Genomic DNA, 24,533 nt, shown 5'->3' with positions numbered 1-24,533 from the left:
ACATAATTCACATGTAGATGAAATGTTGATGATATGTCACGTATGTGTGTGTGTGTGTGTTTGGTATTGTTATGGAAAGGAAAGTGAGTGGAGGTTGAGAATGGTTCCACTGTGCTGTATGCACTGGCCAGCTGGGGTCTAAAATCAGTACAAACCTGATTTTAAGGTTCTGTTTTGGCTTAATAAGAGGTGAAAGAATGTAAGAAATGGCTTTTTCAGGACAAGATTATTACACCTTCAAATTTCAGGCCTCAGATCAGTTTGCTTTGACTTTTCCTAACCCCAAAGAATACTTCTAGGTTTTTTAGGGAGTAAAAAGAAGAGGAAATATTTCAAAAACTTAAATTTTTTTTTTAATTAATGAGTCACCATGAGGGTGCAGTTACAGAGTTTCGTGCCTGTGTTACAGTTATACAACACTCAAGTACCCATCCCTCCACCAGTGCCCATTCTCCTTCATCGATGGCCCCAGGGTCCCTCCCTCCCCCCCTCTCCCCCTCCCCGTGATGTCTCTGGTTTGAATGGAGATTCTGGGTAGCTATCATGTTCAATCTATAGTCTGCTTTCAACCTGCCTCTTCTATCCTGGGTGGATCCTCCACTGCACTTTTGTTGGTGTTCCCTTCTCTATCTGAGCTGCCCTCTCCCCCAGCATGTGAGGTCAGCTTCCAAGGCGTGGAGCAGGCTCCTGGTACTTATTGCTACTGTTCTATTTTATATTCCGCTAATGAGTGCAATTTTTCTGTGTCTGTCTCTTTCTTTCTGACTCATTTCACTTAGCAGGATACTTTCCATGTTGATCCACTTATCTGCAAAGTTCATGACTGCATCCCTTCTGACAGCTGCATAGTATTCCATTGTGTAAATGTACCAAAGTTTCTTTAACCAGTCATGTGTTCTCAGGCATTCGGGCTTTTTCCAGATTCTGTCTATTGTAAATAGTGCTGCAATGAACATACAGGTGCAGATGTCTCTTCAACAAATGGTGCTGGCATAACTGGACAACCACATTCAAAAATATGGGCTTAGACCTCGACCTAACACCATGCACAAAAGTCAGATCAAAATGGATTAAAGACCTCAACATCAGACCACAATCCATAAGATACATAGAAGACAAGGTTGGAAAAACCCTCCACGATATTGAAGCTACTGGTATCTTCAAAGATGACATGCAACTGAGCAACCAAGTGGAAACAGAGATAAATAAATGGGACTATATTAACTAAGAACTTTCTTTCTACACTGCACAGTGACCAGAATACAAAGGCAATCTACAGAATGGGAAAGGATATTTCCTAATATCCATCCGATAAGAAGTAAAAAACTTTTTTTTTGTAATATTTATTTTTTTAAATCTTTATTTTTTTTATTTTTTTTAATTAATAGTTTAGTTTTAATTAGTGAGTCAACGTGAGGGTACAGTTACAGATTTATACATTTTGTGCTCATGTTTCTCCCTTACAAAGTTTGATAACCCATCCCTTCACCAGTGCCCATTCTCCACCACCAGTAAACCCAACATCCCTCCCCCCCTCCCCAGTCCCGTCTCCTCCCACCCCACACTGCCACTATGGCAGGGTATTCCCTTTTGTTCTCTCTCTCTGATTAGGTGTTGTGGTTTGCAACAAAGGTGTTGAGTGGCCATTGTGTTCAGTCTCTAGTCTATATTCGGCCCGCATCATCTTTCCCCCACATGACCTCCAACCACCTTTTACTTGGTGTTCCCTTCTCTGAGTTGCCCAGAATGAGAGACCAGCCTCCAAGACATGGAGACAACCTCCTGGTACTTATTTCTACTATTCTTGGGTGTTAGTCTTATAGTCTATTATTCTATAGTCCACAGATGAGTGCAATCTTTCTATGTCTGTCTCTCTCTTTCTGACTCATTTCACTTAGCATAATACTTTCCATGCTGATCCACTTATATGCAAACGTCATGACCTCATTCTTTCTAACAGCTGCATAGTATTCCATTGTATAGATGTACCAGAGTTTCTTCAACCAGTCATCTGTTCTAGGGCACTCGGGTTTTTTCCAGATTCTGGCTATTGTAAACAGTGCTGCGATGAACATATAAGTGCAGATGTCATTTCGACTATAATTTTTGGCTTTTCTGGGATATATTCCCAGCAGTGGTATTGCTGGGTCAAATGGGAGCTCAACCTCTAGTTTTTTGAGAATCGTCCATATTGTTTTCCAAAAGGGCTGAACTAGCCGACATTCCCACCAGCAGTGTAGAAGGGTCCCTTTCTCCCCACATCCTCTCCAACAGCGGTTGCTTTTGTTATTTTGGATGTGTGCTAGCCTCTGTGGTGTGAGGTGGTATCTCATGGTTGTTTTGATCTGCATCTCTCTGATGCTTAGTGATGTAGAGCACTTTTTCATGTGCCTTTTGGCCATTTGTATCTCTTCCTTGGTAAAGTTTCTGTTCATTTCTTCGCCCCATTTTTTGATGGGGTTGGATGTTTTCTTCTTGTAGAGTTCAACCAGTGCTTTATATACCATTGATATCAACCCCTTATCTGATGGGTATTGTGTAAATATCCTTTCCCATTCTGTAGATAGTCTTTGTATTCTGGTCACTGTATCTTTTGCGGTGCAGAAGCTTTTTAGTTTAATGTAGTCCCATTTGTTGATCTCTGTTTTTACTAGATTGCTTAGTTCCGTGTGACATCTTTGAAGATACCTTTATCTTCAATATCCTGGAGGGTTTTGCCGACCTTGTCTTCAATGTACCTTATGGTTTGTGGTCTGATGTTGAGGTCTTTAATCCATTTTGATCTGACTTTTGTGCATGGTGTCAGGTCGAGTTCTAAGCCCATTTTTTTGCATGTGGTTGTACAGTTGTGCCAGCACCATTTGTTAAAGAGACTTTCCTTGCTCCACTTCACATCTCTTGCACCTTTATCAAAGATTAGATGATCATACATTTGAGGTTGTGTGTGGGGATATTCCACCCTGTTCCATTGGTCTGCAGTTCTGCTTTTGTTCCAGTACCATGCTGTTTTAATTGTTACCGCTTTGTAGTAGAGTTTAAGGTTGGGGAGGGTGATGCCTCCCATCATCTTTTTCCCAAGAATTGTTTTAGCTATCCATGGGCGTTTATTGTTCCATATAAATTTCAGGATTGCTTGCTCCGTTTCTTAGAAGTCAAACACTTTTTACACTGGAAAGCCCAATCAAGGCCAGATGCAGGAATTCAAAGATCAAAATAGTCTTCTTTAACCTTTTTCATGCCTCTACCTGGCTTGGTTTGATTATATGCACAACTTGAAACCACAGTGACTAAACACATATAAAACTTCATTGTCCTATCCTGGCTATGGGTCCATCCTAGGCACAAGGGAGAATAGGTCAGTGCCACTCAAACCATTAGGAGAAAGTCCAGCATGGGAGAAGCTCCATGAATAGGTTTGGAGTGCTGGGACTTCAACAGAAGCAGAAGGCAGCAATAGTCTCTGACCCCGTCAAGGGCTTTCATTTTATACACAGCAAAACTGGAGTAGAGCCAGGACTTGCCCCAGACCCATAGCTCACAGCTCCGCAGAATGTCCTGGTAGCTGGAGATCTCATTAACTTTTTTCATGATAATTAACCTGCTGTTCCTTCCATCATCTTCAAACAACTCCCTGACATTCCTTAACTTTTCTGTTTATGGTGCCCTTGGAAAAGAGGTCATCAAAAGAGGTCAAAAGAAACAGGCGCTGGGGAGATAGCACAGTGGGCAGGGCATTTGCCTTACTGCCAACCCTGGTTCGATTCCCAGCATCCCATATGACCCCCTGAGCACTGCCAGGAGTAATTCCTGAGTGCAGAGCCAGGAGTAATCCGTGTGCATCGCTGGGCATGGCCAAAAAAAAGCAAAAAAAGAAAAGAAATAGATTTGTACTTTACTTAATAGATTGGTCTGATTAACTAAGCATTTATACTCCAACATCTTGGTAAACATCGTTTTGAAAAAAATGTAATAAGTTTAAAGAAAAATTAATTTGTGTTGCATTCATTAATACCACAACCACTTACTAATGGAAACTGTGGTTTCCCAGATTGGATCCGACTAAGCTTAGCTCATGTTCTTCATTGAGATTCACTCCCTTTTTGCTTTTGATCACTATAATCATACCCTGTGCCCCCCCAAAACACAACCCATATGCATAAAAATATGACTGAACAGGAAAATTAAGGTAGCACAACCTAATATTGATGATCTCATACCAGTGCTTTCAAGCAATCTTTCTATACCTTTTTTCTGACCTTGTTTCCTTCCTGTAGGCCTTTGCCCTAATTTCATGTCATGGTACGTAACATTTATGTGCTCTTCATATGTGCCCTTTGTACCTTCGGGGAGGCCCATGAGGAGGCATATTGTCTCAACTTGAGAAATGCTAGTTTTAAGTATCCAGCAGTGGCCAACTCTCACTGGTTTCCTTCAAGAACCTTTGGATCCTGTGGTGCCACAGAATGAGTGAGGTGCAATACTTTGATCCACCTTGACAATTTGGGAACTACAGCCCAGAGACAAAGACTCATGGCCTGCCCTTCCCTTCCCGGCTGTCTCCCTCCACTCCAGGCTAGTTTGCAGCAGCATAGGTGAATCCTGGAGAAAACTGAGGCCTGAAATGAGCAATTGTTCCGATTTGGGAAATCTCAATGCCCACTGGGCATAAGAGACTTGTTCCCTGGAAAAAGTTCAGCAGGAAAAAACTGCAGTGTCACCCCTATATGTAAGAAGTTGTGGGATATATGGAGAGGAAATAAGCCTCATTGAAATTTTGAGGCATTGTCTATTGCATTTCCTATCTTGGCTTCTCTTCTTTTTGATTTGGTTTCACTTTTTTCTTTTTCTTGCTTTTTGGGTCACACCCGGTGGTGCTCAGGGGTTACCCCTGGCTCTGAACTCAGGGTACCCCTGGCAGTGCTCAGGATACCATATGGGATGCTGGGAATTAAACCTGGATTGGTCACGTGCAAGGCAAATACCCTACCCGCCATGCTATCACTCCAGCACCCCCCCCCCACCATTTTGTTTTGTGTCTCTGGTACATGAACTCATTACAAGCAAAGCATTTGCACTACAAACACCATTAGGAACTGGAACAAAAGTCCTTTCAAAAATAAGATGCCTTCCCTAAAATAAAAATTATATTTTACTTTCCTCTGAACATCTTTTCTGACCCAGAAACAGGCAGGTGTGTGCTCTCAACATGGCTTCCCTGACCCTTAGTTGTATGATACCAGTGACGCAAACACACACGAGTACCTGTTCTTATTTGTCAACAATAAATAAATAAATAAGTGGGATGGGGTGGATTTTGAAATATCACAGACCAGTGTTTATTTTAATTCATCAAAGATTGAGCTAAGAGTGTCAAGGTTTAAAAGGATGCTCGCCTTGAATGTGGCTGACCCACGTTCTATCCCCATTGCTCCATATTGTCCCCCAAGTTGCCAGGAGTGATCCCTGAGTGCAGAGCCAGGAGTAAGCCCTGAGCTCCATCGAGTATAGCAAAAACAAAACCGATTGTCAGGGTTTAATATTGCCAACCATCCAGAGAGTAACTGCCATCTATGATCACCATAATTTTATAATATAATGGTCATTTCACCATCAATGAAAGAAAGAATTCCCAACTAATCTCTATTTTTATTTTGGGGTTTGTTTGTTTTGCTTTATTGGGTCCCATCCAGCGATATTCAGGGTGTGAGTTTCTGGCTCTGCACTTAGGAATTACCCTTGGTGGTGCTTGGGGGGACCATATGGGATACCAGGTATAGGATGCCGGGGATCAAACCTAGATTGTTGCATGCAAGGCTCTATTTTTTATTTATTTATCTATCTATTTATTTATTTATTTATTTATTTATTTTTGCTTTTTGGGTCACACTCAGTGATGCTCAGGGGTTACTCCTGGCTCTGCATTCGGGAATTACTCCTGGCGGTGCTCAGGGGATCATATGGGATGCTGGGAATCGAACCCGGGTAGGCCACATGCAAGGCAAACACCCTACCCACTGTGCTATCGCTCCAGCCTCAAAGGCTCTAATTTTAAAGCTTTTGTTTCTTTCATAAAGAAAGAAAACTTGCTGAATGTTTTGCTTTCTCCCATTTGCCTTCAAACTGAGAAAACATCAAACTAAAGTAGCAGAAGTTCCAAAGAGCAAGTGTGTAAGCTACATGCCTGCACCCGGTCCTCATAGTCACTGCAATTGTTAACTTCCTATGGACATAATGAGCCTCATTATTTCCACCCAAACAAAGGGGCACAGTGAACCCTGCTCTATTTGATTCCCAGTAATATGATGAATCATTGTATCACTGTCATCCAATTGTTCATCAATTTACTCGAGCGGGCACCAGTAACGTCTCTGTTGCACACAGCCTTGAGATTTTAGCGGCCTCTCCTTACTCGTCTTTCCCAATGATTGGAGGCTCTTTCAGGGTCAAGGGAATGAGACCTATTGTTATTGTTTTTGTCATATCGAATATGCCACGGGTACCTTGCCAGGCTCTGCCATGTGGGTGGGATACTCTCAGTAGCTTGCTGGGCTCTCTGAGAGGTATGTATATATATTACTGTATTTGGGATATGAATACTCCATGGGGAACTTCTCAGGCTTCCCAAGCGGGTAATAGACTCTCCGTAGCTTGTCAGGTTCTCTAAGAGGGAGAACTAGGCTATTAGATGTCGCAGGGCCGTGATGCTTCCGGGAGCTTGGTTTTATAGTCTCTGGATATTGGCCATTGATGGGATTACACAGCGCCAGGGGCAGTTTCTGGGTGTGACTGCCTAGCTACTGGAAAATGGGGGATCTGGATGGAAGAGGCCCAGTCCCAATCCAAGTGGCCTTGGAGATCTCAGCCCGGGTCCCACACACCTAGATTATGATGAATATGAAAGAGAAAAGTGATTGTTTGGTGATCTAAAGAAGAAGATTACAGTACCATCCCAGCATCATCTTTAGGAACCCCGTTATGTTCTACCTGAATCAAGATTGCAATTATAGGTCTTCAACTTTTCTCCTCCAATTCTCTGGCCTTGACTGGTTTAATTTAGACCCTGAGCATTAGTTTAACAAAGTGCTTTCATGTTTATTATATTGGATTAGCAAATTATAAGCTATCATATGAGGCTTTCAAGAACACCCAGACAAATGGCCTACACACAGGGATACCTCATATAGTCACCATATGGGCTTCATTTATTAAAGCTTTGGACCTCGAGCTTGGGGAGAGGCAACCTCTTTACAGAGAGACTCCTGAGGATTGGTTGCTAGGAAGCTACAAAAGCTAGTGTTTTTAATGAGATTTAAAGTATCATAAATTATATATTATTTTCTGCACTTAGGACATTCATAGCTCTTTGCTTTATTTTGTATTTCATTTTGCATTGGTGACATATAATCCCTTTACATATAAAATACGTTGCATAAGAATTCCCTCAGAAATCAGAGCAAAATTACATTTCAGAATACTTTTTTCTCCCTCAAATAAAAGTTCACATTTCTTTGTCTCTTCCTGCATTTGCATTAGCAAAAGGCAGGCAATTGCTAAGAATTTATTTTCTCTGGCTTAAAAAAAAAAAATTAATCCCAGCCTTTACCAATAATAATTACTCAAGTGAATACTGTGAGTTGAGTCTGAGGCTGCTGCTAATAAGAATTCTCATAATTCCATTTTCTGATGAGAGTTAATGTGGGTTCTGTGGGTTTAATTCCACAGATAATTACTGAGGCAGTATTTAAAAACCCTGTTTAGTCAGGACTCTCCTCAACTCCCTTCAGTTTTCAATGTTAAATAAAGAGGCAGCCATGCCACAAAAGACATTCAAAAACTATTTGGTTTAACTGCCCATCTTGAAGGTGGCAAGTTATTATGCAAATAGATTGCCCTGAATTGGCTTGCAAGAGCTTTACTGCCATCTGCATAATAAAAGGCAGCCTAGGTTGGTTGCAAAGGGCCACGTGCACATTTCTTCAGAAAGTGGCCACTGATCAGACACTGGTGTTCCAAGAAATGTTTTGATTAGGGATCCTTTGTGAAATGAGATTTTAACATCTTTGGACAACAAAATGGTCCCTGAGAATTATGCTTTCTTCTGTTTCCCTTTGTAACTTCTCTTCTCCCTCGTGAGTTTTTCAATGGAGCTGCGCAATCCTGTTCTAGTGATATCAGGCTACTTTGCAGGAAATCTTTGAGCCTAGATGCAGTGGATTTGCCTTCTCTCTATTAGTAGGAATCAAGGGCTCTTCCTATGCAGAGGTCAATTCCAGCAAACGTTAGGAACATGTGTCTTTTGAGACCCAGGACAGCTCAGGCAATGATGTACTCAGACCTCCACAGCTGGACTGGGACTGAGACCAAGAAGACTGTATTGGGTCTTAGAACCCCAAGTCCTTTAATGCGCCTTCACTAGACCAATTTAATCTACTCTTCCGCCTTCCTGAAGGTCAGGGGGGAGTCATCACAGAGAAAGCGCTCCTTCTTATTTCTTTTTTTTTTTTTGGTTTGTTTGTTTGTTTGGTTTTTTTGTTTTTTTTTGCTTTTTGGGTCACACCCGGCGATGCACAGGGGTTACTCCTGGATTTGCACTCAGGAATTTCTCCTGGCGGTGCTCAGGGGACCATATGGGATGCTGGAAATTGTACCTGGGTCAGCCTCGCGCAAGGCAAATGCCCTACCTGCTGTGCTATCACTTCATTCCCTCTCCTTATTTCTCATCTCACTTTTGATTGTTTGATGTTTGGTTTCTGGACTCCTCACTTGAATGATGTCTGACTGTAAAAAACTAAAGAACGCCGAGGGCGGGGGGGGGGGGCGAGTGCACTCGCGGGCTCTCCGGGCGGCTCTGTCTCACCACCCGCGTTCGGTGCTCTGGAACCGCAGTGTGTGGACTGGATTGGGACGGCCGGTGGTCAAGGACAGGCGAAGGAAGAACAAGGACCAAGCTGGTTGCTGATTAGTTACCGTTTATTCAATCTTCAAACTTTCTCATCTCCCGCACTCCCAGCTCCAGCCTCTCTCTGGATCTACTGCTCAACTCTGCTTCTCTCTGGCTTCTCTCCCTCCTCCTCCTTGTCTCTCCCTGGCTCTCCCCGTGGATCCGGCCCCTGGAAAGAAGATACAAAACCAAAACCGAAGCCCTCTTTGGGCTGAAAGCACTCGGATTTACATCCCAAAGACCAGGCTGGGCTGCAGCAAGAAATCTACATGTCAATTACAAACTAGCCAGCACCTGAAATTTACATCCCAAAGACTAGGCTGGGCCAGAGCCTGGAATCTACAATGTCAAGTCAAGCTGGCTAGCACCTTAGATCTGCAGGTCAAAGATCAGCTAGGTTTCTGTGACAAAAGGTTTCTGACAAAACTCCAGAAGGCAGCTGGAAAAGGGGAAATATTCCAACATCTGACCAATCAGAAATCTGGGTTTCACATATCATCCAGGCCCCATGTTCTCCTTCTCCCCTCTATCTATATCTAAATGCGTGGGACTTCAATGTTCTGCATTTCAAGTACAACTGTGGACCTGTCAGTTTATGAACTGTGTCCTTTAGCTGTAATTTCAAGTAAATCATGAGCGGATGACATGGAAAGCTGGAACAAGTGACAAAGTGCAAAAAATAAGAATTTGATGACAGATTGAAAAGAGCACTCGAAATAGGATGGGGTGGGGGGAACCTGAAAAGATATACATACAAGCCAATACATACATCATATTGGCTACATAGTAATATGTTCTTTTCTGATCGGCTAGTTCTTTTTACCTTTTATACAATGATCATGTATTACAATTAAATATATTTTGAAGTTTATTGTTTTTCAGCATAAACTGGTTTCATGCATTAATGTGGCAAGGGAAGCCATCCAGCTCTATTTCATCTTTAGAACTCAGTTTCCAAATTTGCAAATGTCAGATTTGATTCTGAGGTCTCTTTCAGGGCTTCTAGTGAAACCTGGCCAAAGATCAATATTAGTCAAGGTCAACTATACTGCCACAGCTTTTTAAAAAAAAAAAAAAAAAAGGACAGTCTGTCCTTAGTTTACCTTTCCCCCAAACCTCAATGCTTACTCAGTTTAGGTATGTAGATAAGATGGAGTCTGCTTCAGGCAACTAGCCCAGAAGGGGATTTTATTGTTCATTCTGGCATCTACTGGTCTGCAGCCCACCTTTCTCCCCTGTTATTTCCTTATAAAAACCCCTTCTGTGACCATACAGGCAAAATGATTGTTTTGAGCACATAAGCCCACCATCTTCCAAACTGCCAGCTGGTTGCCAATAAACTTCTTTCTCAACACATCACCATGTCTCTCTTACTTGATTGGTCCCCAGGCAGTAGTGGAACTGGATCTTGATTATGTCAAGTCATCTCTGAATATATTTTTGTCTTCGGAATAAAACAAGAAACAAACATAAAAGAAAATAATTTTTTTCTTGCGACCCAGAAATACTAAATCAATGAGTGTTTGGAGATTTTCCAAAATGTTCTTGTGAAAGAATGATTTGAAGAGAAATATTCCACTGTGGGAGAAAATAGTTAGAAACCCTGATCTGTCTTAATGTCTGAGAAAACTGACTTCAGGATGACAAGCTGAAAAAGGGCAGCACTAGGATTATTATAACTTCCATGTTTTATGCGTGTCTGAAGTTTTGAGTTTGTTTTGATTTGCTTTTACTTTTCCAAATTATGTGCTCATGTTAATTTTTATTATTCCCTTTTGCTAACAGAAAAAAATCTGCAATGCCAAAAAAGTCAAGCAAAAAATGGATTTCATAGGAGGGAATCTGAAGGCCGGTTGGTGATGGCTTATGTTGAAAACATTTACATATGAACTTCTCTCTGTAAGGCTGGGTCTTCCAATGTACTAGGAAGTTCTACTTTAATATCTCTTTTCTAAGGCACAACTTATGTCTGCCTGCCCTTGCCTATGCCCCTTTCCTAGTAACTTTCCCTTTCTCCTCTACAAGGTCCTTTGTCTTTGTTGAGATACTTCAGGATGATAACTAAAATCACCTGGATATTATTCCATCTCTCTGGTCTCTTCCATGTACATAGGAAGGATGTGTGCTATGACTAAACTTTCTACTGTGTTTTGTTTATTTGTTTGGGGAGGATCATACCTGAGGGTGCTCAGGGGTTACTCTTGGCTCTGCACTCATGACCACTTTCAGCAGGACTCCAGGGACTATATGTAGTGTCGGGGATTGAACTTGGGTTGGCCACGTGCAGATGAGCACTGTATCCTCTGTACTATCATTCTAATGCTCACTTGACTTTCTCTCTTATCAGTCTGTCAGATATTTATTTTTTGGACTCTTCATCCAATCTCTGAAGAACCCAGAGGGGTACCAGATGATTTCTTTCATGTCCATATTTGACCCTTAAAGGATAGCTGTTCATTGCAATTTGCTTAGGATTATTCAGGTTCATGGCTATTATCCCAGTGTAATTATTAATAGCATCCCTTTTGCTCTAAAAAATGTTCAGAATTAGACAACCATTTCAGTGTCATTCACCCCCTTAGCTTACTCTTTGCCCTTCTCTCAGCTGACAACATTTCACCTTGTGACATGATTTGGCCTGCGCTTCCTCCCTGATATCAATCTTCATCAGAGAGAGGACTGACCCTGATATCTCTGATTTTTATTCATGGGCAAATTTATGGCTTTGATGACAAAAGAGATCCTGGGAGACATCAGTTGGATTTGGCCTCCCAGCTCACCAGCTAAACTCTTCAACAAATCATGAAACACCATACAGAGAAAATACAGACCCATTTAAAGGAAGCCCGCATGCCCGCTTGGTGATGCAAGGTCTCCTTTCTTCAAAGGAAGGGTCTCAGATGTAAAACTGGCATGGGCCTTCATTAGACAATCTTCCCTTCTTCACTCATTTTTGAAGAATCACAGAAATTACCAAGATCTGATCTGAGTTCTCAAAATGTTCCTAGTCTTGTTGAATGGTAGAGTGTGCAATGTGTGTTTTTATTTAATTGACTTGTTCTGACATTTTTTCATCTTCAGACAATATACCTTATCACAGCTATTCAAAAAGATTCATTGAATGCATGCATACATGAATTAGTGCATTAATTAATATTACCCTGTACTCTGTCTTGTGTGTCTTTTTTAATTTCCCAAGTATTGTAGGTTTAAAGAAACAATAACTGCAGGGGCTTGGGGTTCAGTATGGAAACACCCGAAATATGGTGGTGGGAAGGTGTAATAGTGGTGGGATTGGTGTTTGAATATTAAATGTAATCAAATATTGTGAACTACTTTATAAAAAATATATATATATGTACATATATATATATATATATTTGCTTTTTGGGTCACACCCGGCATTGCCCAGGGGTTACTTCTGGCTCATGCAATCAGGAATTACTCCTGGTGGTGCTTGCGGAACCATATGGTATGCTGGTAATCAAAAACCCGGGTTGGCCTTGTGCAAGGCAAATTTTTTTAAATTTAAAAGCAAAAGAAAGAAACAATGATCTGTAAAAGTTAAGACTGTGGTCTAAAGGCAGAGTTTCTGGGTTTGAATTTTGTCTCTTTAACTCTTATTTGAACAATTTCAGGCAACTTGCTTTAGCCTCACTGTGTCTGTTTCCTATTCTGAAATTAAGGATATCGATCTGAGTTACCATGTAGGATTATTAATAGAATTAAGCTAATACTCTTATGTCAGTGAAAGAGTGCCAAATGACAATGGTGTGCTAGTGAAATGGCTGACTTTAATGGGGCTGAATACTCTGCCAGCACTTGGAAATTCCCTGAATGCGGAAACAGAGAGGTGTTCAATTGGTCCTGTGAGCCATCATCACTCAGTTTAGATCTAGTGTTATAATGAATATATAAATGTTTGTTCCATTAACCATCCTCCCACTTTGCTCTTCATTGCATTTAACAGGACATGAAAAACATGAGATCAACATTCTAAATCATTTTACAGACAAGTCAACTAGAGCCACCAAGTCTGTGTGAGCACAGGGGACGAGGGAGGTCTCCATGTGAGATCTGTCTTGTTGTGCACAGGGTTGTCAAGTTTCTTTAGAATGATTCAGAGGCCCCTGGTATTGTATGTGCCACCCAGTCAGCTCCTCAATAACTCAGGCTGAACGTCAGAGTCATGACAAGGACCCTACAGTCAGGAGCCACCTTCCCAGCTCGCTCCCTCAACCACTGCACTGAATTGCCATGATACTGTAAGGGGGAAACTGATGCCATGATAGGCAGCAGTAATGAGAAAAATCAAGTGGGCCTCACGTTCAGTTCCTGGAATTGAAACCGATTCAGTTTCCCAGCAATAAAACAATGTGTAACTAGCCAACCTGAACCCACCTGGGAAAGTTCCTGGGCTCAGCAGGTGGGCTCAATTAATCAATTTTCACAATGCCCCAAAAGTTGCTTTTTGTTAATCCCAAAAAAACAAGAAGTCTATGTAATCATAAAATTGGTACTGATACTGGAAATTATTGTTTAATTGTTGCCTAATCACTGTTACCCTAGACACTTGCCAAAACACTTTTGTTTGGTAACTAAGATTCTTTTCTGAAACAATAAGCCATGCACTGCTTATGTAACCAAACCCTATATCAACTGCTTGCTGTCTGAAGTTGGGGTCACTATCAAGAGACCAGTCCGTGGGTGAGATAGTTGACCCCAGTATACTGAAATAAAACTCCTTCTGCATTTGCATTATTGAGTTAAGTGTTTCTGTCTGTCTTGCCACTTGGGAACCCAGAATCCCGGGCTTAACAATACCTTTCAAGTTCTATACCATTTGACTATTGGTGCCAGTAGACGCAAGATATCACCTTAGTTCAGAGGATAGGCTCTAGAGCCAACACAGGTTCAAATACTACTCTCCACTGATTCGTTCATATTATCCTAAGATGCTACTTCTTTGTCACTCAGTTGCTACAGTCATAAAATGGGAGAAAATTATAATACATCAAAGGCTAGTTATAGGAATCAAACGACCTAACATATATGATATTTACAACAAGTTCTGGCACCTTGTGTGCTCTAGATGCTTATTCAATGATTAAAACTTTCCTTTGGGTAAAATGGGAATTTCCATTTATTTCACAACAGAAATCACATGAACTCAACTCTCAGATACACCAGTTATATTACCACACTGCACAGTTCTTTCTCTGAAACGATGCAGGCAGATAAAGCCAAATATCCTGGGGAACAAATACAAATGCCAGGTGTGTACTTCCTCACACATGTGTGCATGTGTTTTCTGCACTGACTTCCCAGGAAATGGCCTTGAATGAAGCCACAGTCATCACAGGCAGAGCACAGGCTGAATGTTTCTGAGCAGGTTCTTTATAAGTGTCCCTTTGAGGACACATGATGGAAAGAGAACAGATTTTTCTGGTGATTAAACTCGTGCCTTAAATTGCCCTCCCTTTAACCAAACCAAACAAGGCCTACAGGTATGCCTCACCCACATAACAAATAATAATTAGATACACTCTTTTGAGAGAAGCTTTCAAAAAATCTGGTAAAGATATAAGCTCAGAATGTTGGGAGGACCAACTGGGGTCGAAAGCTGCGTGCCGAAAGTAAACTATAGATCGAACATGATGGCCACTCAATACCTCTATTGCAAACTACAACATCCAACAGGAGAGAGAACAGAAGTGAATGCCCTGCTGCAGAGGCAGGGTGGGGTGGTGGGGGTTGGGGTGGTGGGGGTGTTGGGAGGGATACTGGGAACATTGGTGGAGGAGAATGGGCACTGGTGGAGGGATGTAAACAATCACTGTATGACTGAAATGCAAACATGAAAGTTCATAAGTTTGTATGAATCGCAGTGATTGACTAAAAAAAGTTTAAAAAAAAAGATATAACCCTCAGGTGACTTTGTTAGGGTTGCCAAATTGGTGGCTTTGCAAAGGAACCTGGAAAACTTCTATTAATGTGATCTTTCCTTTCTAAAAGCCAATTAAGGGCATGGCAGCTAAAGTAGGTGGGTGACCCCAAAACACAGCAAAGAACTATGTTGCATGAGAACTCTGCAAAAAGCCCTACTCATACTTAAACACCTTCAGTCTGTAACTCTCAGAATTGCATTTAACATCTTCTTCAATTAAATTGCTTTAGGCATCACCTCTTCTTTGTAGAAAAGATCAGGAGTTAGAGAAATCTGATAAGTGAGGCCATTGGGATGCAATCAGCAAAATTGGGAGATATTAAAGAATAAATGAGGTGGTTTCTTCAGTGAATAAATAAACAGGAAAGAGAGGAAAGGAATCCTTACAGATTGAAAGAGACATTCTAATCAACCAAATATAATAGAAGGACTTTGTTACTTCGAAGGAACCAATTCTAAAAAGTCATTTTGAGATCATTTGATCAACAACTGAATATTTCACCACACTAAGTAAATTAACATTAATCTTTTAGGTGTGGTAAAGATTATTTGTTTGGTGGGGAGGGATGAGAAATAGGTCAACCTGTTGAATACATGCTTTGCATGTGAGAGGCCAGGGTTCAATCGCATCTCAGATGGTACCCCCAAGCACCCACAGTGGCAGTTCCTGAGCCCAGAACCTCAAGAGTCCCTTAGCACTGTTAGGTATGACCACAACCCCCACCAGAAAAAAAAGAAAAGATTTTTAAGTTCTTCAATCTTAAAAATACATGTTAAAATATTAATAGACTAAGCGATGGGATATCTGTTATTTGCTTTAAGGCACTTCAGGCAGAGGTGAGGGGGCCAGGGTGGGGTAGTCAATTCTGAAGAAAGCTACTTACCTTTAAACTGAGAGTAGCTGAATGCTAAGAAGAGGGTTGATGAAACTAGTCCATCCACCCTGTACATGTCTGAAGATATTCCTAATCGTTGATTTTTCAACTTTCTGGAGAATCAGAAACATTGAAATTCTTTATCCTCTCCCTTCTTCTAAGTTGCTCTTCCCAACATCTCAGTAATTAATAATGAACTCATACAAAACACAAACTCTGGGGAGTAGGGTGATAACTCAAAGGGCTAGTGTTCATGTTTTAAATACAAAAGCCTAGGTTTGATGACTGGTACTACATGATTCTCCAAGCACTATAGGGTCCTGAGTATCAAGTAAAGAGAAGCCTAAATCTGGTGGATTTAGCAAATGGGTGTGTGTGTGTGCCGGGCGGGGGGTGGGGGGGAGGGCAAGCACTGAGGAAGGGATAAGGGTGAAGTGATGAGTGTTGAAACATTGTATGCCTGAAACCAAATCATGAATAACTTTGTGATTTCTTTATTCTTTCCTTTTTCTTGGGTCACACCCAGCGATACTCAGGGGTCACTCCTGGCTCTGCCCTTAGAATTACTCTTGGCGGTGCTTGGGGAACCATATGGGATGCCCAGGATAGAGGCCTAGCCAGCAAACGCCCTACATGCTGTACTATCGCTCCAGCCCGTACCTTTGTGATTTCATGGTGACTAAATTCAAAAAAGGAGTAGCTTCTAAGCACTGCTAGCTATAGCCCAAAAAACAACAATAAATTAAATATACACAAACCACAAACTCTCTCCGTTCCACCTGTTGGGTCAGGAAACAATTCCTGGAATGAAGTGCAAAAAAAAAAAATTACAGTAGACCAGTTGACTTTACATGAATTTACTGAAAAATAATTCACCAGAATAGGAATAGGCGGCTGGAGAGATGCTTTCCCAGAGTGGACTTCTTGGATCTCAGTGCCCGTAAACCTCAACTCTGGGAAATTCTTATAGATGGTGTCTTTAACTTTGTTTCCTCATCACATGTGTCTTCTTGCTGTTCAGACACTCTAATGACTCTTATATTGTTCCTCTTGAACTCATCCCATAGTCCTCTTGTATGCTATTCATTTCTTTGTAGACTATTTTCTACCTTCTGCTGTTTCCTCTTTCTCATCTTGGAGCTCCTTGATCTTTTGCTCAGCTGCTGTTATTCTGCTATTCAGAACTTCTATTGAGTTTTTTTATATCACCTACCATGCTCTTTATTTCTGTTATTTCTGATCTTAGTAGTCTTTTTTTTTTATTTGACTCTTTACCTTCTTCTTCTTTGCTGACTGCCTGTGCTATTATATCTTTAAACTCCTTGAACATCCCTATCGTAGTGTCACTAAAGACATTGTCTGAAAATGTACTGGTGTTGTTTATGTCTTTAGCGATACTGTTGTCACTTATTGAGCTTGGTAGGTGTTTACGAGTTTTCCCCCACTGGTTTTCTAGTGTTCTTGCTGTGCTGGGGGTGAGTTTTTGTAGCTAAACCCCCTGGAAGATGCTAAGGTTGCTCCCTTTCTTCTCTGTTCATCTTCACCAAATGACAGAAAGAATAACTATGAGAGGTGTGTCATTTATGGAGTAGATCTGTTGAGCAGACATGGGCTTTAGAAGCTGTGGTGTGGGCCATTTATAGGTGCAGATCAGGTGTGGGGGCTGCTGGGAGCTAGTCAGAAGGGAGCGGCTCTACCTCCTGTCCCAGATTAAGCCCAGTGATGTCAGCTGGAGGCAGGACTCACCTGGAATAGCAGAGCAGAAGGCAGAAGGTCAACATCACCAATATCATACACATTGCCTTGGCCAAAGTTACAATTTAACCAAAGCCTATTTAAAAAAAAAAAAAGGCGAGTGGATGAAATGAATTTCTGCCTTCCTTAACTGGTTTTTGAGTTGTTCATGTTAAAAGTGGAATGTTATTGGGGCTGGAGCGATAGTACAGTGGGTAGGTTTTTGCCTTGCACTCGGCCAACCCGGATTCAAATCCCAGCATCCCATATGGTCTCCTGAGCACCGCCAGGGGTAATTCCTGAGTGCAGAGCCAGGAGTAACCCCTGTACATCACCGAGTGTGACCCAAAAAGCAAAAAAAAAAGTGGAACATTATTCTAAATCATGAACATTTGGTATGTTTATTAAACAAAGTCATGAAAGTGGATATATGTTTAAAGCAAAAGTTTCCTAACTTCTTTCTAATTAATTGTATTAAGTGCAAAAAGATGATGCTGTGAAATACATTAAAGCAAAGCTACGATAAATTTTGGGGTTTTTTTGGGGGGGTGTTGGGGAAGGCACGTATAGCACACAGTGCTACTACTTACTCCTGGCTCTATGCTCAAGGATCATTCCTGGTAGTGCTTAGGGGACCATATGTGGTGGTGTGGGTCAAACCAGGCTTGGCTACAGGAAAGGCTAATTGCTTGCCCCTGTACTATCTTTCCAGTCTTGTTTCCTGTTTTAATTTTTTATTTTAACTCGGGGTTGTTTTAAGAGTATGGTGTCCCTCCAGGATGAGAGTTGATAAAATTTTCCTAAACATGTTGACTAACAGACCCTTGTGTTCTCAGGATGTTCCAAAGACTAATACCATCAAGGGCATTTTTTAGAAAGTATTTCATCTCTCTGATGCCCTATGAATTTTTGCTACTGATCTTCATAACATTTTATTTTATTACACAGCTTTTTTATAAGGGCACTTCCAGTAGTACAGGGGTAGGAAGTATGTAGTACCGGGGATAAAACTTAGGAACACAGCTTATTTTAGTCATATAATCTATAAACTGAGGCATATCTCCAGCTGACTACTTAGTTTAAAATAATGCACAGAGGCTGTGTAATAGCAGGAATCTGCTGAGTCTCTCTGTTCCCTTCCCTCTGTATTGGTTAAATTATAACAATGAATGTTATTGTGGTCGGCACAAAGAACGTTATGTGAGTGAAACCAAATAAAAAGTACTTTTCATAAATGTTTTATTGTTTGGGTGTATTGTTATTTTTCATCTTTTTCTCATTCTTCCTTTACTTCCAAATTTATACAGCAAGGGTAAAAGAGAAAATGGCATATCAATCAATGCTTGTTAAAACAAACCTACAAAAATGAAAACCTCTCAGGACAAATATCAGTAGCTGCTAAGGCTGTTTCTAGATATGTGAGAAATGAAATAAGAGTAGACAATATGCCATTGGGAGAAGAGAGTTTCTTTTAACACAGTGGTTTGCATTGTTTTCAAAATCACAAAGAATGCAATAAAAATACATGTGAATGTGTGATTTTACACATATCTATGAGTATCCATCTTACACTATCCGTGAGAAACTAAAATTGACTAGGGTTTTCTTTTCAGTCTACTCCTTTGTAGTTTAAATGATGACTAATCTTACCTATTAAATCTGAGCACTGGATTGTTGATATTAATTCCTTCCTTAGGTTAACAGCTGAAGGATCAACATATCATAAGAAACACACAAAAACTGAGTCCAATTAAGCAGTATCTGGGCTTACATCAAACATAGATATCAAAAATACATCAATCGTAGCTCACAAATTTGTTTCTCCCACCCTCCCTCCCTTCTTCCCTCTCTCCTTTTCTCCTTCTCTTCCCTCCCTCCTTCTCTTCCTTCTCTTCCTTCCTTCCTTCCTTCCTTACTCCTTCCTTCCTTCCTTCCTTCCTTCCTTACTCCTTCCTTCCTTCCTTCTTTCCTTCCTTCCTTCCATCCTTCCTTCCTTCCTTCCTTCCTTCTTTCCTATCTTCCTTCCTTCCTTCCTTCTTTCCTTCCTTCCTTCCTTCTTTCCTTCCTTCCTTCCTTCCTCCCTTTTTTCTTTCTTTTTTCCTTCCTTCCTTCCTTCCTTCTTTCCTATCTTCCTTCCTTCCTTCCTTCTTTCCTTCCTTCCTTCCTTCCTCCCTTTTTTCTTTCTTTTTTCCTTCCTTCCTTCCTTCCTTCCTTCCTTCCTTCCTTCCTTCCTTCCTTCCTTCCTTCCTTCCTTCCTCCCTTTTTTTTCTTTTTTCCTTCTTTCCTTCCTTCCTTCTTCCTTGCCACCACCGTCCCCCAGCCTTTCTCCCTTCCTGCCTTCCTTCCTTGCTTTGTGTGCTTCTTTTCTCCTAGCAGTGCTCAGGGGTCATTCCCCACCTAATGCCTCAGGGTTGCTCCTAGCAGTGTTTGAAAGAGAGTGCAGATCAGGGGATCAAATCTGGGCTTCCTGTATATGAAGCATGCTCTCCATCTCTCAGTTACCAGAGAAAATAGTTTTAAACACTATGTTAATAATACTATTATTTTTACATGTTGATTTCTGTAATGGTTTAAGCTTTTTCCATTGTTTTTGAATTAATCTGTCAACAAAGAGTAAAAATTTTCTTAATCTCTTTTAAGGCACAATTTGACCAAGAAATGTTCAGGCATGGAAACAGCTTTATCGTCTTTAGTATTTTAAGCCCTGACTTTAGTTAAAGCTTTTAGTTAAACAAGGAAAATCTAATCTGGCAATTTGCAAATAGGCTCATTTCTGCACCCGTTCATTAATGTGCTGATTAGAATCATAATGTAGAGTAGGGGGCATCTTAAAGTCAACTCATTTATAGAAATGCTCATAAATTTAGCAAGCCATTGCTCAAAGAGAAACATCCCAGGATTACAAACTGTGGAAAAGAGTAGATTTTAAGCAACTGAGAATGGAAGAGGTTACAAACTTTCTGATACAGAGTTATCTAGAGTGAAGTGATAACAGCAGAATTCAGAAGGGAAGATAGCCTATGAGTGGTAAGACTGACAGATTCTAGTAAGACAGGTCCCTGTCTAAACATCGAATAAAGTAGGAAAGAAGAAAATAAAGGGAAGAGAGAGAGATAGAGAGGGGAAGAGGGAGAGAGAGAGAAGAGGTTATTTGAAAGGAACAAAATTGGTCAAAAGCTTATTTTCTGTTCACATGAGGTGATTGATACATGGGGTTTACTTTTGTATTTAAAATTTTTCATGATAAAATTTTTAAAAAATTTGACTTTTTACAAAAAATATACTAATTTTAAGTGAATAAAAAGAAGATCAAAGACAAATTTAAAAATCTCTTAGGACAATAAAGATGAAAGGAAGGAAGAAAGCTCTCCAGAGGAAGGTCTAAAGACTGTTTAAGGAACATTTAGAAGAACCAACACCAGAATGGAGAATGATTACACGTGAATTTTTGGTAGATGATGCATCTTATTTTTAAAAAAAAAATCAAATAATTATTATTGAAGAACACTAGAAGAGTATTTAGTACAATTAAGTAAGGGAAGTTGTTAGAAGAGTACTTAAATAAATATATGTATTCATAAGAGATATACACTGCTGAGACAAAAATGATAGAATCTGGGAAGCAGGTAGGAAGTTCAGAGATTAAGGCACACACCCTCAAACCCAGTTAGGTTTCTGGCATCACATACACGAAGAGCACAACCAAGTGTGGGTCTGGTGGTCTTAGCACTACAGGGCTTGAGCAGCACTACATCCTTTGGCCCATCTTCTGAAGCACTGTCCCCACTGACCAAGTAGCATCTAGAGTGGTTCCAGGATCCTTGAGTGCTTTTTTCACCCTGACCCCCAGTGATAGAACTTAAATAGAATTCTCATGAGAAGATGGGAGAGGAATACAAATTGCCACATATGAAAGGAGATCATATGAAGGCCTAAAGGGTACTTCAGAAATTTCCCTGAGAATTTTTTCACTAAATAGCATGCATTCATGCAGTTCAGCCACGGTGCCCCTTTAGCAGCCTATTTTTCTAATGCCCCCCCCCCCCCAATATGCTGCAAACAGGCCTAGGAAGAATGAGGGACAGTCCAGGTTCTGCTTCAACAATACAGCAAGAAAGTGACCCAAGTATGTTTGTTGTAGGGTTGCTTTAAGCTTTAACTTTTTTTGCATTGCATTGATATATTTTTGTAAGCCTTAAGTCCATTCCTCATTACTGGCACCCACACAATATTTTTCAATAATGATTTGTTGGGTGAATAAAGAAATGAATGGGCGGATGTAGGAAAGAACAAACCAGAGAACTACCCCTTTAGGATGCCATTATTATTTTTTTTTGCTTTTTTTTGGGGGGGTCACACCTGGTGATGCACAGGGTTTATTCCTGGCTCTGCACTCAAAAATTACCCCTGGCGGTGCTTGGGGACCATATGGGATGCTGGGAATCGAACCGGGGTCGCCGCGTGCAAGGCTAACGCCCTACCCGCTGTACTATCGCTCCAGCCCCTAGGATGCCATTTCGTACAGGACAGATGTCATGCTAGACATCCAGATTATAAAAGTAGTCGGATGAATTCTGTTCCAGCTCATCTTGGAAGGAACACTTCAGAGAATGTGTGGCTTCAGAGTCACCCTCAAATCTTCCCTCCCTCTCACCCTTTCCCACCAGTTCCCAGTGCCAATGAGATTCCAAAGCAGCCCTCAAATCGCCTCCATCTTCCCTTGCCTCGTGGAGCCTTCTCATCTCTCAACTAGTCTGTGTCAATTGTTCCTAATCAGTACTACTAATCTGTCCTTGCTCCAATGTGATTCTCCCTACCTATAAAACCCTACTTTAAAATCTCAGGGAAGCACTCTGAGTCTGTCAGTCAAAGTGTTGATTTTTATTAAAAGTTGTATTTTGAATATAATTAAAGGTCCTTAACCCAATAAAGTTTTTCTATTGAAATCTTTCACCTGTAGTCTGGTTCATTTCTCAGGATTCCTTCTCCCAGTCACCCACAGGTTCCCTTGGCTCCCTTAGTACACAGTTCTAGAAAGAAAGCCATGATCATCCTGTATCTGCTTTTCCAGTCCCAGAAATGCTTTTCCCCACTCCTTTTTCTCTAGCTAGGTACTATACCACCTTCCAAACCCAGTTCCAATGAGTCTTTCGTCTGTTCCTATGGACATTTAGGTCATAGACTTTTTTAATACTTAATGGATCATCCTAGAATTATTAATTAACTTACCTATTTTTCCCACTATACAGTGAGCTATTAGATGGCATATACTGATTCTCATTTTTGTGAGAATTCCCCATCCTGGCAAATATCTGACATATAATGCATATTCAAAACATCATTTTATTAATATAATTTATGTTTGGGGATGGCATCAGACAGAAAGAGAAGCAGCTTAAGGCACTGTCAAAATAATGCTATTAAAAATCCACACATTTCTGGAAAAGAACATAAAGGAAGACATGGTAAAAAACTCCAACCTAGCCAATGTCTAGGATGCATTAAATATTTCCCTGTGAGGAAAAACTAGTTATCCAAGTTTTCCCACCTGGTAATATTATTCTATCCCCAAAATAATTTTTCTTTGTCTGGCAAAAAGAAAAAGATGATTCAAGAAGAGGAAGACAATGTTATGTATTTGAAACCTAAATTAGAAAGCCAAAAAGATAAAGAAAAAAAGGATAGAAGGAAGACAAAGAATATTTTAAAGATAAAGGCAATGACCTAGTTACAGCAGTAATTTTCTTACCAAGATTCAGGATCCAGTGCTTTTAGAGCATGTTAATAATAAAAAAAAAAATCACCCAAAGTATAAGTATACCAAATAGTGGCAAAATACTCACAACTCCCTACTTGTTTTCCTCTTTGCAGAAATGTCCTTGATTCCCCCTATTAATTGTGCATCATTTCTTCTAAAATACAGAATATCTCCTAAGTAGCAGTGATGTAGTATGTGAGATGAATGAAATATTCAGCTTCTCAAATACTTTCTTTCAAGAATGATCCACTATTTTCTTAGTGTGAATAGTCTTTTCATCCAACCTCAATGACTACCAAAACAGTTAATGTTATTAGAATATCATCAAGTTTCATTATGTTTAATAAGAGATGGTGACAAGAGATAATTTTAAATACATTTTTACCAAAATTAAAATCACAAGTTGTAAAATTAATCCTAGAAGTGTCAGTTAGAATGTGATATAATTTCAGTCTCCTTAAACTTATTCTCATCAACTTTTCTACTTTGGAATGGCAGCAATAAAATTATAAATATGGCAAAGAAGCTAAAATCTCAAACACCATTCTGAATCCTTGATAATAAAATTGTGGTTTCCCTCATCAATTTATTTACCATTCCTAATGGATTATCTAAAAAGAATTGCTTTATGTGATTAAATATCACATTATCTATTCATAATTCAGCTTATGTTCATAAAGAACCTTTATATAGATTGTTGGCAAGTCCAGTATAAGCTATTCTGAAAGGTAAAAGACATCATATGTTCACTTTCTGCACTCTGTAACTAACTTAGAAAATAATCTAGAATTTATTCATATCCTGTTTCATGTCAGAAAGGGTGTTGAGTTTCCTGTTTGAAAAATTCATGAAATACAACAACAGTATAAAACAAACAGAAGAATAAATTAGGTCGAAAGGAAAATGAAAAGAAGTAAATTGTTAGGTGAATATTCTGTTGAAAAAAATAGACTGTAAATGGGAACTCCCTGAGGGTCCAAAGCATGCACTCGCACGCTCACACACACACACACACACACACACACACACACACACACACACACACACAGAAAGAGAGATAGGGAGAGGGAGAGAGTTGCCTACAGGAAAGCTAATATTTTCTTAAACAAAAACTCAAGTTATGCTTTCATGGAACATATAAAGGGATGCTGTAATGTTTCCTTGAGAACACCATCTCTGTATCTAATGGCATAGTGAGTTTCATGTAATTAACTGAAGGTGGATTGGCAACAAAAATCAGACAAAGCAACATAAGCTAAGTTTACTGCACTCTAATCA

At 40.2% G+C, this 24,533-nt stretch overlaps 1 long non-coding RNA gene across 1 annotated transcript in view; it reads right to left on the bottom strand.

Moving 5' to 3' along the window:
* Nucleotides 1–16,210: 16,210 nt before the first annotated feature.
* The window catches only part of LOC129406819 (uncharacterized), a 140,953-nt gene continuing 132,630 nt past the window's right edge, over nucleotides 16,211–24,533 (bottom strand). The window contains exon 3 of the long non-coding RNA XR_008631279.1: nucleotides 16,211–17,509. This is a non-coding gene — a long non-coding RNA (uncharacterized LOC129406819). The remainder of the gene's footprint in view (nucleotides 17,510–24,533) is intronic.

The sequence above is a fragment of the Sorex araneus genome, chromosome 8 (assembly GCF_027595985.1).
Source record: "Sorex araneus isolate mSorAra2 chromosome 8, mSorAra2.pri, whole genome shotgun sequence".
Classification (NCBI taxonomy): domain Eukaryota; kingdom Metazoa; phylum Chordata; class Mammalia; order Eulipotyphla; family Soricidae; genus Sorex; species Sorex araneus.
Note: the sequence above shows the minus strand (reverse complement) of the source record. Positions and strands in the feature narration are given on the sequence as shown.